The sequence below is a fragment of the Impatiens glandulifera genome, chromosome 1, assembly GCF_907164915.1.
Source record: "Impatiens glandulifera chromosome 1, dImpGla2.1, whole genome shotgun sequence".
Taxonomy (NCBI): domain Eukaryota; kingdom Viridiplantae; phylum Streptophyta; class Magnoliopsida; order Ericales; family Balsaminaceae; genus Impatiens; species Impatiens glandulifera.
The window spans coordinates 99,723,766-99,740,197 of NC_061862.1; positions in this window are offsets into that span (position 1 = coordinate 99,723,766).

Below are 16,432 nucleotides of genomic sequence, written 5' to 3' on the forward strand. Positions count from 1 at the left end.
TTTCAAATGAGAGGTTAAAATGGGGGGTTTTAGAAGGCAAAGGAAAGGCGATTCATATTCGGAGACCCTTGCAAAGAAAACTTGTAAGCTCTTAAACATATCCCTCTACACGGTTTAATTGCAACTTTCTTTCTACTGAAATCAACAATGAATGTCTTTTGAGAAATTTATGTAATACAATGTGTTTCATGTATTGATAAACCTTTAGTTTAACCTGAATGTTTGAAGCGGATTGACAGTCTTGAGTTTCAGAAAAATATTAGGGTTTGATTTAGCATGTTGATAATTTTAACCCATTGTATACCCCTATCTTATGAATCCAACATATGATAGTTTGATTTTGTGAATGTTTCATGATTTGTGAAATAGTTTGAAATAGGATTTGATTTAGCATGTTAATGATTTTAACTCATTTCACATTATCAGGATTTCAAGTCTACTCTGCTAAAAATATTTTTACAAAACCTAATATATATAACAAAAAAATATTTAAATAGTCCATAATATATTAAAAAATATGAATTGTTTAAACACACAACGAAACAAAGCATAACATTATCTCTTCTTCCATTCTCACGTTCACCTTAAACAAAAAAACAAACAATTTCATTAGTTTAAGCTGAATGTAACTCGGTATTGCGTTTTGAAGAAAATGTAATAATATTGATAATAGTCGTCGTATTCGAAAGAAAAAACATATAATTAAAGATATTTTTTTCAACGTCGATGAGAAAAATAATGCACATAATACGCATAAGGCGCATAAGGACAATCTTTAAGAAATAAACTTGCAAATTATAGAAATTTAATGACTAGTGAGAAAATGAACTATTATTGTTAGGAGAATATTTTTTTATAGTTAAGCTGGATAAATTATATATAGTTTAATGGTAAGTAACTAAATTTAATTATGAATAAATAAATTAGATGTTTTTTAATTTGAAAGTGATAAATTATATATTATTCGGTGGATTATTTGTTTAGGAATTAATAAATTAAAATATTCTATAACTATGAATAAATATATTAGTATAAATTTTTATTTATTTATTTAAGAATTAATAAATGATATTTAGATTGTTTAAATATAATAAATATATTAGTTAGATGGTTGACATGTTTAGATAGAATATATATAATAATATATTTATTAGTTATTAAGTAAAAATTAATAAATTAAGTAGTTATATAAATATATATTATATAATATAATAGTAATAAGGATATAAGTCCCCCTCCGGGGTGCAGATGTTACTGGCTCCACTCCTGCTTGTCTGTCCATAATGAATCTAACATTTGCCAAGTTTGATTTTGTTAATGTTTCATGTTTTGACTCAAATGGTTTGAATGACTTGGGTTTAGAAGATTGTTATGATTTGATTTAGCTGATGACTTTAACCCACACGGCATATTCCTGTTTTATAATAATGAATCCAACCTATGCTAGTTTGATTTTGTGAAAAAATGAGTTGAAGTCATTGATTTTAAAAAAAAATACATCTAAAGACGTTTGTAAATATTGTGAGAAAAAATGACAGGTTAAAAAAACAAGTACAATTCCTAAGATTGGAACACAAGATCTTTTATAGGGAAATTTGAAGAAATTGTCCTCATAACAGTCTTAATTCCAAAAAAGGCGCGCGCCTCAAAAAGTTGGCAAAAAGGGTCATTTTGCCATACGAAAAGTCAGGAATACCTCTCGGGCACTTGATTTACCGTTCATTTACGAGAAATGCCATTCACGCATTTTCATCTAAAATGCGTGAGTTGATTAACGCGTTTTAGATGAAAATGCGTGAATGACATTTCTCGACTTTCAATTTACGTGAAATGTCATTCACGCATTTCATCTAAAACGCGTTAATCAACTCACGCATTTTAGATGAAAATGCGTGAATGACATTTCTCGTCTTTCAACGTATATATAATTTTTTTGCCCTAATTTAAAACAAACTCCTCCAATTCACGATTATCCATTTCTCTCCTCTCACTTTCCCCACTCCGACTCGACTCTCAAACCCTACTTCCCTGAAGAACACGACCACGAAAAGCAGCTGACGACGACGACCACCACCACGAGACCTCTCCGTTTATATTCGTGACCCACTACTCTTCATTCTCAAAATGGGTATGTTTATTTTATGTTTTTTTAGTGATTATGAACACTATGTTGGTTTTATAGTATAGCTAGGTTGTCCTGAATGAATGTGAATCAATACTATGTTATACTAGTATTAGGGTTTAAACGAGTTTGCTAGTATAGTATAGCTCACTCACGTGTATTTCACTCACGCGCATTGTTTCCCACTCACGCGAAATACTCACCGAGGAGGAGTTTGCTGGTATGTTTCATGGAGATACAATGTGCTAAGAATTAACCACAAGTTTGCTTCAATGGACCTATTGGATAGGGTGATCCTATCCCATTAGATTCATTGAATCAAAATTATAGAAAGTTGTTGCAATGGATTTCCTGAAACTCTACCAGCAACCTCCTCGGTTATGGTTCTAGAAAACTTTCTACATTGGATTTCTTGTAATGTTGTTGAACTGTTTTCAATTACAGCTCAAGTACTTCTTTACTTTGATGGAGAGTGGAAAACTACGGACGATGTTACTCATTTTTATGCAAAGTCAAACAACGGTATGATTGTTCCCCAAAATTCTACTTATGCCCAACTAGTTGATCTTATTTATTCTGCTACCGATGTTGACAAATCTAGATATGATTTATTTCTTCAAGCCAAGTATAATGTTCCTGGCATGAATGTCAAATTTTCTTATATAAATGATATAAATAAAGATGTGGATGTGGAGTTCTTTTTACATGAAACAGTTTCAGTCCACAACCGCACTCCATTGTGTGTATCCTTAGTAGAGAAGTCACTACCTAGAAATCCAACAAACCCAACTCAAGAAGTGTAGTGTTCCAGAAATTGATGACCATGACGTATTCCCGAAGCAGCGTGAGGTTTTCTTTGAAAATGACATTGAAGATGAACCATGTTCGCGTCTGAATGTGGGAGATGATGATGATGATTGGGTTCCTATTACCCAACCTAGTAGTTCTGATTGGGTTCCTAGTACCAATCCAAGAAGTGCTTGGGTTCATAGTACACAACCAAATAATGTTGTTGTTCGTACCCAACCAAGCTATAGTGATTGGGTTGCTAGTAACATACCAAGTAGTGAAAATCCTATACATGAGGCATTAACTTGCGAAATCGGATTGAAAGTCAGTTCGTTGTTTGAGAATAAAAAAGAACTTCAACTGAGGTTACATAAATATGCGATGGCTAATCATTTTGAATTCAAAGTGGTCAAGTCAAAAAAAGAACTTTGGTGTGTGAAATGTTTGGATAAGAATTGCAAGTGGAGATTGCGTGTTGTGAAAGTAAAATCCTCGGAGATGTTTGAGATTCGTAAATTTTTAAAAGATCATACATGCTCAATTGTGACGAGGCAAGAGAATCAAAGGCAAACACCATCATGGGTTTTGGGGGAATGCATGAAGAACAAGTACATGGACCATCACTATGACCATCACCATGACCACATGCCCAAGAAAATAATGGAAGACATACAGAGAACTTATGGAATAAAGATGTCTTACAATAAGGCTTGAAGGTCTAGAGAAAAGGACTTAATGGCGGTGCGAGAAACTGTAGAAGATTCCTATGGTAAATTGTCATCATACCTGTACATGTTGGAGAAGAATAATCCGGGTACCATAACAAACATCCAGATGTGTTAGCACAACCATTTCAGGTATATGTTCATGTCCCTAGGCTTCTCAATTAGGGGTTTCAAAAACTGTTGTTTTCCGGTATTGTGCGTCGATGCCAGTTTTCTTAAGCACAAGGTTGGAGGTCAGCTATTGGTGGCGATAACATTAGATGCGAATGAACAACTATATCCTGTTGCATTCAGCGTTGTTGATTCAGAGAATAACAACTTCTAGACTTATTTCATGCAAAAACTTAGAGATGCAATTTGATTAGTTGATGATCTCGTCTTCGTATCCGATAGATACCCAAGAATCGCCAATGCCTTGTGTGCTGTTTTTTCAGAAGCAGACCACGGTGTGTGCACATATCACATCAAGATGAATATTTTGGCCAAATTCAAAACCGATCATTGCCACGCCGAGTTTGGTTTGGCTTCTCAAGCATACACAATCTTGAAGTTTAATCAACATTTTGACAAGATCAATTCTAAGGACCCTCGTATTGCCATGTATTTGGCAGATATTGGGTTTGAGAGATGGAGTCGTGCCTTTTTCCCTGGTAAACGATACAATCAAATGACAAACAATTAAGTTGAGAGCTTTAATAGTCAAAGAAGGGAAGCTAGAAAGTATCCCATATCAATCTTAACTGATTATTTAAGATTCATAATACAAGATTGATTTAATATTAGAAGAGAAAAAGCGTCCAACCACAAGGAACGTTTAACTCATTAATATGAAAAGTTCTTACGTGATCAAGATGAGAAGGCCAGATTATATAACGTCCATCCACTTAACCGATTCGAGTTTTATGTGCATGAAGGTGAATCTGATTTTAAAGTTGTAGTTGTAGGGTATTTGATGTATCTGGTCTTCCTTGCACTCATGCCCTGGCTACTTCCCGTACCCATAGATTGGATGCCTGTGAGTTCTACCCAAGGTTACTTTAATTGCTCTTTAATCTATCTAACTAACTAACTAACCATTTGATCACATGTTCAATTATTACTCAACTGATTTGTGGATTAATGCATATGCGGAAACATGCTATCCAGTTTGTCATCCAGACTCTTGGGATATTCCAGAACATATCAAGCAACGAGTGTGCCTTAAACCACCTGATAAGGTTATGAAAGGGCGACCACAAACAAAGCGTAGGTCATCCCAATGTGAAATTCGTAAGGTACCGAGAAGATGTAGCTCATGTGGTGGTCAATGTCATAATAGGGAAACATGCAAATCCGTGATGCCTGCACTCTCTACTATAAGAGCTGTAAGAGCATCATCTCAACAACCATCATCTCAACAACCATCATCTCAACAGCCATCATCTCTTGCTTGAAAAATGAAATCATCGTCAAATATCTTCTTCACCATGTTCTTCTTCCCCTTTTGCACCACCTTCTTCCCATTCTGCACAATGAAATCATCGTCCACCTAGAAAGAAATCATTGAATTAGGCCAAATGCGAGAAATACAAAATACATACCTCAATATCCTCCACCTTCTCGTCAACAATCCCATCATTGTCCACCTTCTCCTCTACATTGGATTTCTCATCATGCACATCAGCTTCCTTAACAATCTTAGGAGTTTCCTCAACAATCCCAACAGTTTCCTCAACAATCCCAACAGCTCGTTAACAATATTATCAACATTCAACAAATCCTCAATCAACACATCATCATTAAAGACATCATCATTCAAGACATCATCAATCTTCTTCTCCTTCACAAACCCGACATTGGATTCCTCCACTAGCCAATCCACAAGCCCATCCTACAAAAAAAAAACAAAATGCTCTAATTACACAAAATGCGAGAAATAGTCCAAATACGAGAAATAAACCAAATGCGAGAAATACATACATCAATACTATCATCATTCAAGACATCATCAATCTTCTTCTCCTCCACAAGCCCGACATTGGATTCTTCCACTAGCCCATCCACTAGCCCATCCTACAAAAAAACAAAATGCTCTAATTACACCAAATGCGAAAAATACTCCAAATGCGAGAAATAGGCCAAATGCGAGAAATACATACCTCAATATTATCATCATTCAAGACATCATCAATCTTCTTCTTCTCCACAAGCCCGACATTGGATTCCTCCACTAGCCCATCCTACAAAAAAACAAAATGCTCTAATTAGACCCTAGTCTCGAAATACACCAAATGCGAGAAATATACCATATTGCGAGAAATACACCAAATGCTCGACCATACCTCAATATTATCATCATTCAACATATGCTCAATAAACACATTCGCCTTATCCAAATATTTCTCATTCACCTCCAAATCTTCCTCATCCTTGTCTTCCTCATTCAATTTCTTTTTCTCTGTTAAATCTTCCTTATTAAATCTTCTTCTTCTCTATTCCTCCCTAGTGCGGCTGATAATATGCTAAACTGTTGTTGAAGTTGGTTTAACATCTATTTTATGAGATTTATTTCAGTTCTCACTTCAGTTTTTAGTTCGTTTAGCTCCTTCGTAAGTTCATTCAATCTACATCTTTTTTACTCGTGGCTAGCAGGGCAGTGTGAAGATCAAAGGTGATGCTCTTCCTCCTGGATTTGTACTGTATTATCCTTGGGCAGACAGACTCTTGCGCTTGAAGTATCGTTTTACTTGCAAGTTTGGGGACAAACGTTTGGATAACCTCATAGGTCCACACTTGTAAGGCTAGTGCGAACCCATATACGGTATAAGAAACATCAACATCCTTGTCTTTGTTCTTCTTCCCCATGAATTTCTTCTTCTCTAGATATAGCAACTTGTAGCGATCATGGTCCTTGTTCAAACCCTTTATGATTGCTCTAAATGACACATTTCCCCATGGAAAATTGAGGAAAGTGTCGATGTCCTAGACCATGGTGAGGAGTTTGATATTTATGATCCTCTTTGGGTCAAGGGAAAAAAGATATTGGGTAACCAGGTATACCAGCCCTAATTTCCAAGCATCTTCCTTATTAGAGCAGTATATGAACTTTGAATGAAGGTCTTCTGTTCTAACAAGTTGATTTCTTTTAAAATATTTGGCAACCAATGGTGGGCATTCTTCATTGAAAATGGTTACCTCCGCAGGGAATTTCCCAAAAATTGAGGTCTGTGACCAATGCATACTCTTTCATCCCGAAGCACAGCTCCTCTCCATTCACGAGGAACTTCATCTCCATAGAATTTGAGCTGCACTTCCTAAGGAGCATTTGGTGTATTATAGTTCCTGAGAACCACAGTAACGGGTATCCATTGAATAAGAATCTGAATTGGGTTTGCTCTACCCTTTCCGTTAGATTCATTGAAGCAAACTTGGTGAAAATTTTTTCGATATTGGTTTTTCATGAGACCCTCCCAGCAAACTCATGAATTATGGTGGACTCCATCTACAAAACAAAGAACAACATTGGAGTAAGCAAATCCAGAAAATTATAATTACCTAATAGTATTTCAAATAAGGTCTAAGTTGCCCAGTTTCATACTGCACATCATTCAAAATCTAAGTTGCCTAGTTTTATAAGGCAACCAAAATCATGTTACAACTAGTTGTCTTATTAGGTTTTAATAATCCAAAATCATAATATGAAAAACATAATATAATAACTCAAGAAACATAAAAAATACACTAAAATGACATTTCTCGTGAAAGAATACACGAAAATGTAATTTCTCGTGAATGAATACACGAAAATGCATTTCTCTTGAATGAATAAGCAACAATCAGATTATGGCAACTTAAAAAACTAATCAGAACTAATCCAAATGAGAACATGTTTCATTCACCAAGGACACAACAACAATAAGATGGAAACTTGTTTCATTCCTGTGCTTTGGTTTTAGGTTCAAGAATAAACGAAAATGCAGCTTATGGAAACTTAAAGAACCAATCCAAATGAGAACATGTTTCATTCACCAAAGATACAACAACAATTAGCTAAAAACTTGTTTCATTCTTGTGTTTTTGGTTTAGAGTTCAAGAATACACGAAAATGCATTTATCGTGAAACAATAAACGAGAAATGCATGCATGGAGAATAAGAACACTGATATAATACTCTTCATATACCCTAAAAGTATATACACTTATATACACACATAAACGAATATTACATGAACCCTAAAAGCTAAATACATCAGTATCCATCAATATAAACGGCAAAATATACATTACAGATTAAACAAAATTTAAACCTAACCTAAACCCTAAGCCCTAAACTCACCTGAATATATCGAAGAGAAGGATGGACGATGAACGGACGACGAACGCTGATGTTGAACGAGGTTGATCGATGATTATGAACGAAGTTGGAACAACAGTTAAAAAGACGAAGTTTTGGAAGTCGGGGTGAGAGAAGAGAAATGAATATTCGTGAATCTGGGGGGTTTGTTTTAAATTAGGGCAAAAAAATTATATATACGATGAAAGACGAGAAATTCAATTCACGCATTTTCATCTAAAATGCGTAAATCAACTCACGCATTTTAGATGAAAATGCGTGAATGACATTTCTCGTAAATTAGCGATAAATCAAGCGCCCGAGGAGTATTCCTAACTTTTCGCAGCGTAAAAGGGCCATTTTTGCCAACATTAGCAAACACAGGCCTTTTTTGGAATTAAGGCTATTATGAGGGTCATTTCATCAAATTTCCCCTTTTATCAATAAACCTTCATCCACCCCTAAAAGCCAACTTAACCAAGCTCCTCATTGTGGCCAAGCCCACAAGCCTTCATGGCAGCTCACAACTAAGTTCGTCCGCGACCCAAACCGACCCACATTCTAAGCCTCTCACCACATAAGCAACCAGATGGCCTTAGGGGCCAGTTTGGTTAGTTTCTTTTGTTAATTTCTTTTGTTTCCTCGTTTATAATATTCTAAATAATTTTGAAAACCCCAAAATAAATATAACAACAAAATATTATTCTCAACAAAATACCAAAACAATGTTTTTAAAATGGTTTTTTTTCTTTTAATTTGTTTTTCATGTATTTTCATTTTTATTACTAATATTTTCATTATATATATATATAATATAAAAGTATATTAAAATTGTTTCTAATAAAAAAAAAATATATAAATAAAAACAACTTAAATAAGGCGTGGTTTGGATTTTACCTCCTTTTTAAACTAACTTTTTAATTTTTATTTTGTAGGTACCACTTATCGATTATTTTTTTATTTTTAGATTTATAATCCATGACATAGACGCACATTCTAGGAACAAAATTATACAAAAACTAGACACATATTTATGTTTGAAAATATCTTTAGACGCATGTATTAGGATTTGATAAATAAGGTGTAGAATAATTTTCTTTTAAATGGCCAAAAATTTAAAGTAGAGACTATCTTGTGACAGCAATGTGAGACATAACGCAGGAACCCTTTCTCATGTGTAACCATGCACCAAATCAAGAACAAAATATCTAAAATGCCTTTGAACACACGAATATTTTTCTTTCCTAATTTCTCGAGTAGTAAATTAGGTGGTGACTCTAAAATAGTCAAAGTTAGTCAAAATCGATATTTCTAAATACACTATAGTCAAGTCAACATTTTGGTTCATCGTCTCACTCGAGACTCGAAAGAAAAGTGAGTTATGGGGCGCGACTATCGAGTAACGAAAACTCCTTCTCGGGAAGATTTGATTTTTGAGTCTGGTACCTAGTCCCTAGACCGAAAGATCAACCGGTCATAAGAACAAGATGGGTATTCAGAAATAAGCTCAATGAAGACGGTTTGGTCACGAGGAACAAAGCTAGATTAGTGGCACAAGGATACAAACAGGAAGAAGGCATTGATTTTGAAGAATTATTTGCTCCTGTAGCTAGGATTGAAGCCATTAAGATTTTTCTAGCCTTTGCTGCATTCAAAAACTTTAAAGTTTTTCAAATGGATGTTACAAGTGCATTTTTGAATGGTGACCTACGTGAGGAAGTATATGTTGAGCAACCACCAGGTTTTAAAAATGCTGACCTACCTAATCATGTATACCGCCTAAATAAAGCATTGTACGGTTTAAAACAAGCTCCTAGAGCTTGGTATGATACACTAATCGCATTTCTGTTAAAACATGATTTCACCATAGGTTTTGTGGATAAGACCCTATTTAAATTTGAGAAAAAGGGGCATATCCTACATGTTCAAATATATGTGGATGATATCATTTTCGGATCAACCGATCCTAAGCTGTGTGATAAATTCTCAACCTTGATGACTAACAAATTTGAGATGAGTATGATGACAGAATTAAGCTTCTTCCTAGGCCTTCAGGTTAAACAACTCGAAGGAGGAACCTTCATCAGTCAGCCCAAATACACAAAGGAACTTCTGAAGAAATTTGGAATGGATACATGCTCCTCCGCGGCTACGCCAATGAGCTCATCAATTAAGCTGGACAAAGATGATGACGGTCAGGCAGTAGACCTGACGGCCTATCGAGGAATCATCGGTTCACTCATATACCTGATAGCAAGTAGACCGGATATACTATTTGCAGTCGGAGTGTGTGGAAGATTCCAGGCTAATCCAAAACAGTCTCACTACACAACCGCTAAGCGAATCTTAAAATACCTAAAGGGAACCCCTGAAGTCGGTTTGTGGTATCCGAAGGACTCATCTTTCAACCTCACAAGTTACTCGGATGCAGACTATGCAGGTTGTAAAGTTGACAGAAAAAATACCAGCGGAACTTGTCAATTCCTAGGTGACCGGCTTGTGTCATGGCACAACAAGAAGCAAACATCGATTGCTACATCAACCGCAGAGGCTGAATATCTGGCAGCCGGAAGTTGCTGTTCACAACTCCTATGGATCCAACAACAACTAAAGGATTTCGGTATCACCGCCGAAGAATCTCCTATCTTTTGTGTCAACACAAGTGCCATAACAATCACATACAATCCGGTTTACACTCTAGAACCAAGCACATCGACATAAGGCATCACTTCATTCGGGAACATGTCATGCTGAAGCATATCCGACTGGAATACGTATCAATAGAACAACAAGTAGCCGATATCTTCACAAAGCCCCTGCAGGAAGCTAAGTTTTCTTACTTCAGAAACATTCTCGGTTTAACCGATATTAATCAACTAAATTTTAAACCTTCAATCTCTAAAAGAAAAATCCGGAAGCAAGGCTGATCAGCAACCAACTGGGTCGGCTAATCCTCAGTCTGACACCCTCAATACGGAAAATTCGGCATCTAGCTCTGGCCGAACTCTCTCACACCACACCGAAGTGGATCGGTCTGGCAAAGGGAAAGAGACAGTGGTCGAAGAACAGTCGGCCAGAAATGATGACACTGAAACCGGTTCGGGCGGGCAACCAGAAAGAAATGAATCCGCGGATGAACACATTCGGCAAATGGGAGAGGATCTCGTCAAACAAATCATGAACTAAATTTACGTTCACGCTCACGCTGCGAGCGATGTTTATTTTCAATGGGCCCTAAACCGGCAAGAAATCTTCTACACCAACATGCTACCGGAACATCCAGCTGACCGAAGATACGAAAAACTGGTTGAGATGGAAATGGAAGTCATCAACCTTACAAAGGCTATGAGCGTCTTGACCGCTCTTCGAAGAAGTAAGATGGTCGAACCGCATGTCCGGTTACTAGAACTCACCGATCATATTCAACATCTTCGTGAAAAGCACACATCCTTGGGACAGAGGAATCCCAATTCGAGATCTTAATGCTGGATATGCTAACAGTCAAAGAACGGGAACTGACCGATGAGCTGGCACGGTTGGAAGCGGAACCCAATCAGCAAGACGCGTCACTCTTCTTCAGATCTAATCCTGAGGATGATGGCGGTCCGAATCCGACCGAAGCCGAGCATATCTCCCCTCAACCAGAACCCGTGATCAATAACACCGAATTCGAAACGGGCATTCCGATCACCGATCAGCACGCATCTCCGCAAACCGACAATGCTTCGGTGCCGGCTGTAACAGAGGATAGGGTCAAGGACATTATCGAGGAATTTGTCAATGCAGCCATCCTGCCATGGCAAAAGAAAATAAAAGAAACTGCGAAAAGATCTATCGAGATGATTGAGTCAACCGATAAACATCTGGAAGCCGCGGTTGAACGAATTACGTCCGTTGAGGAAAAATACGGCCTTACCGATCTTTTGTTCAGCGAAACAACCGATAGAACTAAGACTTTGGAGGCTGTAACTAAGAAGTTGGAGACCGATATTTCTCATACCAACCGACAGGTCGGTTTGGTAAATCTCCACCTAATAACAACAGATCAAATGCTGAACACTATTGAAGGGAATCAGTCTCAGTCCGGTGTCTAGGACGGATCCATACTCGAAAAATTGGCAACGCTTGAAGAGAAGCATGCCAAGACCGAAGCCGATCTAAAGGCGATTACCGAACAACTGGCGGAGATAGTTGCGGCAAAGCTAACAGCCAACAAAGCACTTGAAGAAGCAAATGAAATTGCGGCTCAAAAGATTCAGGATGCCGAGGACGAGCAAGTCCAGATTCAGAAGGAAACGGTACAAGCGGATGCAAACCTGTCCCAACATGTTCAAAATATAGAGGATGTTGCACCGGAAATAGCGGTTCAACGGAATGAGGATGCAGCTCGACTACTCGACCAACAACTTACATACGAAGAGCTCGTCAATGCTCATAAGAAATCGAAGGTGGCTCCTTCCTCATCCATACCGGCCACCAGAAAAAGAAGAGCATCTTCCAAGAGGGCAACAATATCAAGGTTATTGGACAACGTTGCTGAGACGGTTACTGCTCCTCCATTCAACCCGGTTTTGCAAGAAGTTGAAGAATTCGAGGAGGAAACCATACCACCGCTCAAAAGAACGCGAGGTCTCGAAGTGCTTCCACTCAGATCGGTTGCTCCACCGGTTTCTCCCTTCACTGGTACCTCAGGCAGTCAAGGATCCTCCTCCAGACCTGGCGCCGATCCCTGCAATCCGGGCAAGGGAATGATGACTGAACAGATGCTGGATAAATACCTGCCCAAGAAAAGAAGATAAAAGTTTTCTTTAATTATATATTGCCTATGTTTAACTTAGTATAATTATATATATATATATATATATATATATATATATATATATATATATATATATATATCAAGTATTTTTGGAAACCGGCCTACACTTTTATTCTTACATGGTTTTGAATATTTTAAATAAAATAATCAAAAAGGGAGAAATTGATAAGATTAAAATTTTTCAAAAGACAAAATTTTTCTCAAATATTTCGAAATTTTTTTCTAAGTCATTTTCCAAAAATCCGGCCAAATGAACTTTTAAAGAAACCGGCCTACATTTTCATTCTTACATGATTTTGAATATTTTAAATAAAATAATCAAAAAGGGAGAAATTATTAGATAAATTAGACTGGATAAAAATAAGAACCTAACAAAACAAACTTCCCGTGTAGGAGAACGGTTAAAGAACCAGAATCGGTCAAGTAATTCAACCGGTCAAGCAACACAACCGGCCAAGAACCTAACCGGTCAAGAAGACAAGGCCAAAACCGGAGGTCATCCGGTTAACCTGAAGCTATGAAAAACCGGAAGTCATCCGGTTAACCTAAACAACCGATCGGTGCAAACAAATACTTTAAGTATCTGTTGAAGATGATACCAAAGGGACAGACCATAGTATTACCATATTCATACAAGTCTGAGGACAATCTGCAGGCTGTAGAAGACCGTCCGACAAGATCTTTCCACTCTGGGATTAATCAGAGGCGCAACCCTTTAGGTGCAGGCAACTGTCCAACCGACAGTTACCATATTGAGTAAAAGACAAACCTAGCCGGTTTGACCTATACACTGGAAGTCTAGACCGCCAGGTCTGAAACACTGAACCTCTGCTCAACCAATCAGAATCAAGGAGTAGAAATGTGACCGTTGACACACTTCACCTATAAAAGAAGGAGCTGAAGAGGAGTAAATGCAGTTACCAGTTCCACAGTTACAAGTTACAAGAGAAAACATTTAAGAGTTACACCAACCCAAGTTATAAGTTGTCTTTATCTCTTTAAATTAAAAGAGCTTAAGTGTGTATTTGAAGTAAGATTACAATTTCGGTGAGAATTGAACGAGTGTTATCGAGGAGCAAATAAGTCTCGATCGGATTGTGTTTGTGTATTACTTAGTGAATATCATTCTCGCGGTTTCGAGAAGAAGGGGTGACGTAAGAGTTTATCTCCGAACATCCATAAAAACCTGTCTTGTTATTTACTTTCTGCCGGCCTTACATTCTAACCGAACCGATCTTACTTAAACCGACTTACTGAATCCTCAAACCGACCCATGAAACGCCAAACCGACTTTTCAAATCCAGTCTTATTCATCCTGTGTGTGTGCTGCTTCAACCTGAAACAAACCACTTCCGCACTTGAACTCGGTTCAAGGGTTTGTGACAGTTTGTGTAGTATTGAAACCCGGTGTTAATCTCTAACCGGATTAGCGCCAACCGTTGAGTGAAAGTACTAACCGGTCAAACCCCGGTCTGCCAGCCCCGACCTAGATCCTAACACATTACAATATATATTTTTCTTATGTATTTTTCTTATGCCTTCATGTAAGTCTGTAAAATAATAAAAAAATAATACAAGAGCTACCTAGTGAAGCAAGCTTCACATGGGTATTTACAACTGTCAATTGAGTGAAACAAGCACTACTTGGTGAAGCTTGCTTCACTCAATATTTGCAGTGCTGATAGAAGTGAAGTAAACTCACTAGGTATTTACATTTATAAATATTTAAATGAATTTATTTTAATTATTTTATATAATTATATATTAAATATATATATATATATATATATATAACAACATGTTCAAAAAATTTGTAATATATTGAAATGAATTTGTAAAACAAAATATTTTAAAATTTATTTGAAAGATATTTAAATAAAAATGATTTAAATGATTTTATATTTTATATAATTATATATTAAATATATATAAACGTTAATGTAAAACTATTAACACATTTATATAAAAATATTTATACGTTCATGTAAAAACATTTATGTCTTAATGTAAGTCTGCAAAAGAATAAAAATAAAATAAAACAAGAGCTACCCGGTGAAGCAAGTTTCACATGGGTATTTACAACGCTCAAATGATTGAAATAAGTACTACCTGGTGAAGCTTATTTCACTCAATATTTGCAACGCTGATAGAAATGAAACAAACTTCACTAGATATTTACATTTGTAAGATATTTATATGAATTACTTTAATTATTTTTTATGATTATATATTAAATATATATATAAAACAACATGTTCAAATTTTATTGTAATATATTTAAATAAATTTGTAAAATAAAATATTTTAATATTTATTAATAAGATATTTAAAAAAATTATTTAAATTATTTTATATTTTATATAATTATATATTAAATATATATAAATGTTCATGTAAAACCACTAATACATTTATATAAAAACATTTATACGTTCATGTACAAGCATTTATGTCTTCATGTAAGTCTGTAAAAGAATAAAAAAATAAAACAAGCGCTACCCGGTGTATTAAGTTTCACCTAGGTATTTACAGCGCTATAATGAGTGAAGTAAACACTACCCGGTGAAGCTTGCTTCACTCAATATTTACAGCGCTAATAGAAGTGAAGCAAACTTCATTAAGTATTTACATTTATAAAAATATTTAAATGAATTTACTTTAATTATGTAAAAATATATATAACATCATGTTCAAAACTTTTTATAATATATTTAAAAAAAATTTGTAAAACAAAATATTTTAATATTTATTTGTAAGATATTTAAAAAACATTATTTTATATTTTATATAATTATATATTAAATATATATAAATATTAATGTAAAATCACTAACATATTTATGTAAAATCATTTATACGTTCATGTAAAATCATTTATACATTCATGTAAGTCTGCAACAGAATAAAAAAAAATAAAACAAGCGCTACCTGGTGAAGCAAGCTTCACCCGGGTATTTACATCGCTCAAATGAGTGAAACAAACACTACCCAGTGAAGTTTGTTTCACTCAATATTTGCAGCGTTGATAGAAGTGAAGCGAACTTCACTAGGTATTTAATATTTAAATAAATTTACTTTAATTATTTTATATAATTATATATATATATATAATAACATGTTAAAAAAAATTGTAATATATTAAAATTATTTTGTAAACAAAATATTTTAAAATTTATTTGTAAGATATTTAAAAAAAATTATTTATATTATTTTATATTTTATATAATTATATATTAAATATATATAAATGTTTATATAAAATCACTAACACATTTATGTAAAAACATTTATACGTTTATGTAAAAGCATTTATGCCTTCATATAAGTCTACAAAAGAAAATAAAAATAAAAGTGCTACCCGGTGAAGCAAGCTCCATCTGGGTATTTACAGCGCTCAAATGAGTGAAACAAACACTACTTGGTGAAGCTTGTTTCACTCAATATTTGCAGTCGCTGATAGAAGTGAAACAAACTTAACTATGTATTTATATTTGTAATATGTTTAAATGAAATTATTTTAATTATTTTATATGATTATAAATTAAATATATATAAAACAACATGTTCAATTTTTTTTTGTAATATATTTAAATAAATTTGTAAAACAAAATATTTTAAAATTTATTATAAGATATTTAAATAATTTTTTATAAATATCTTATAAA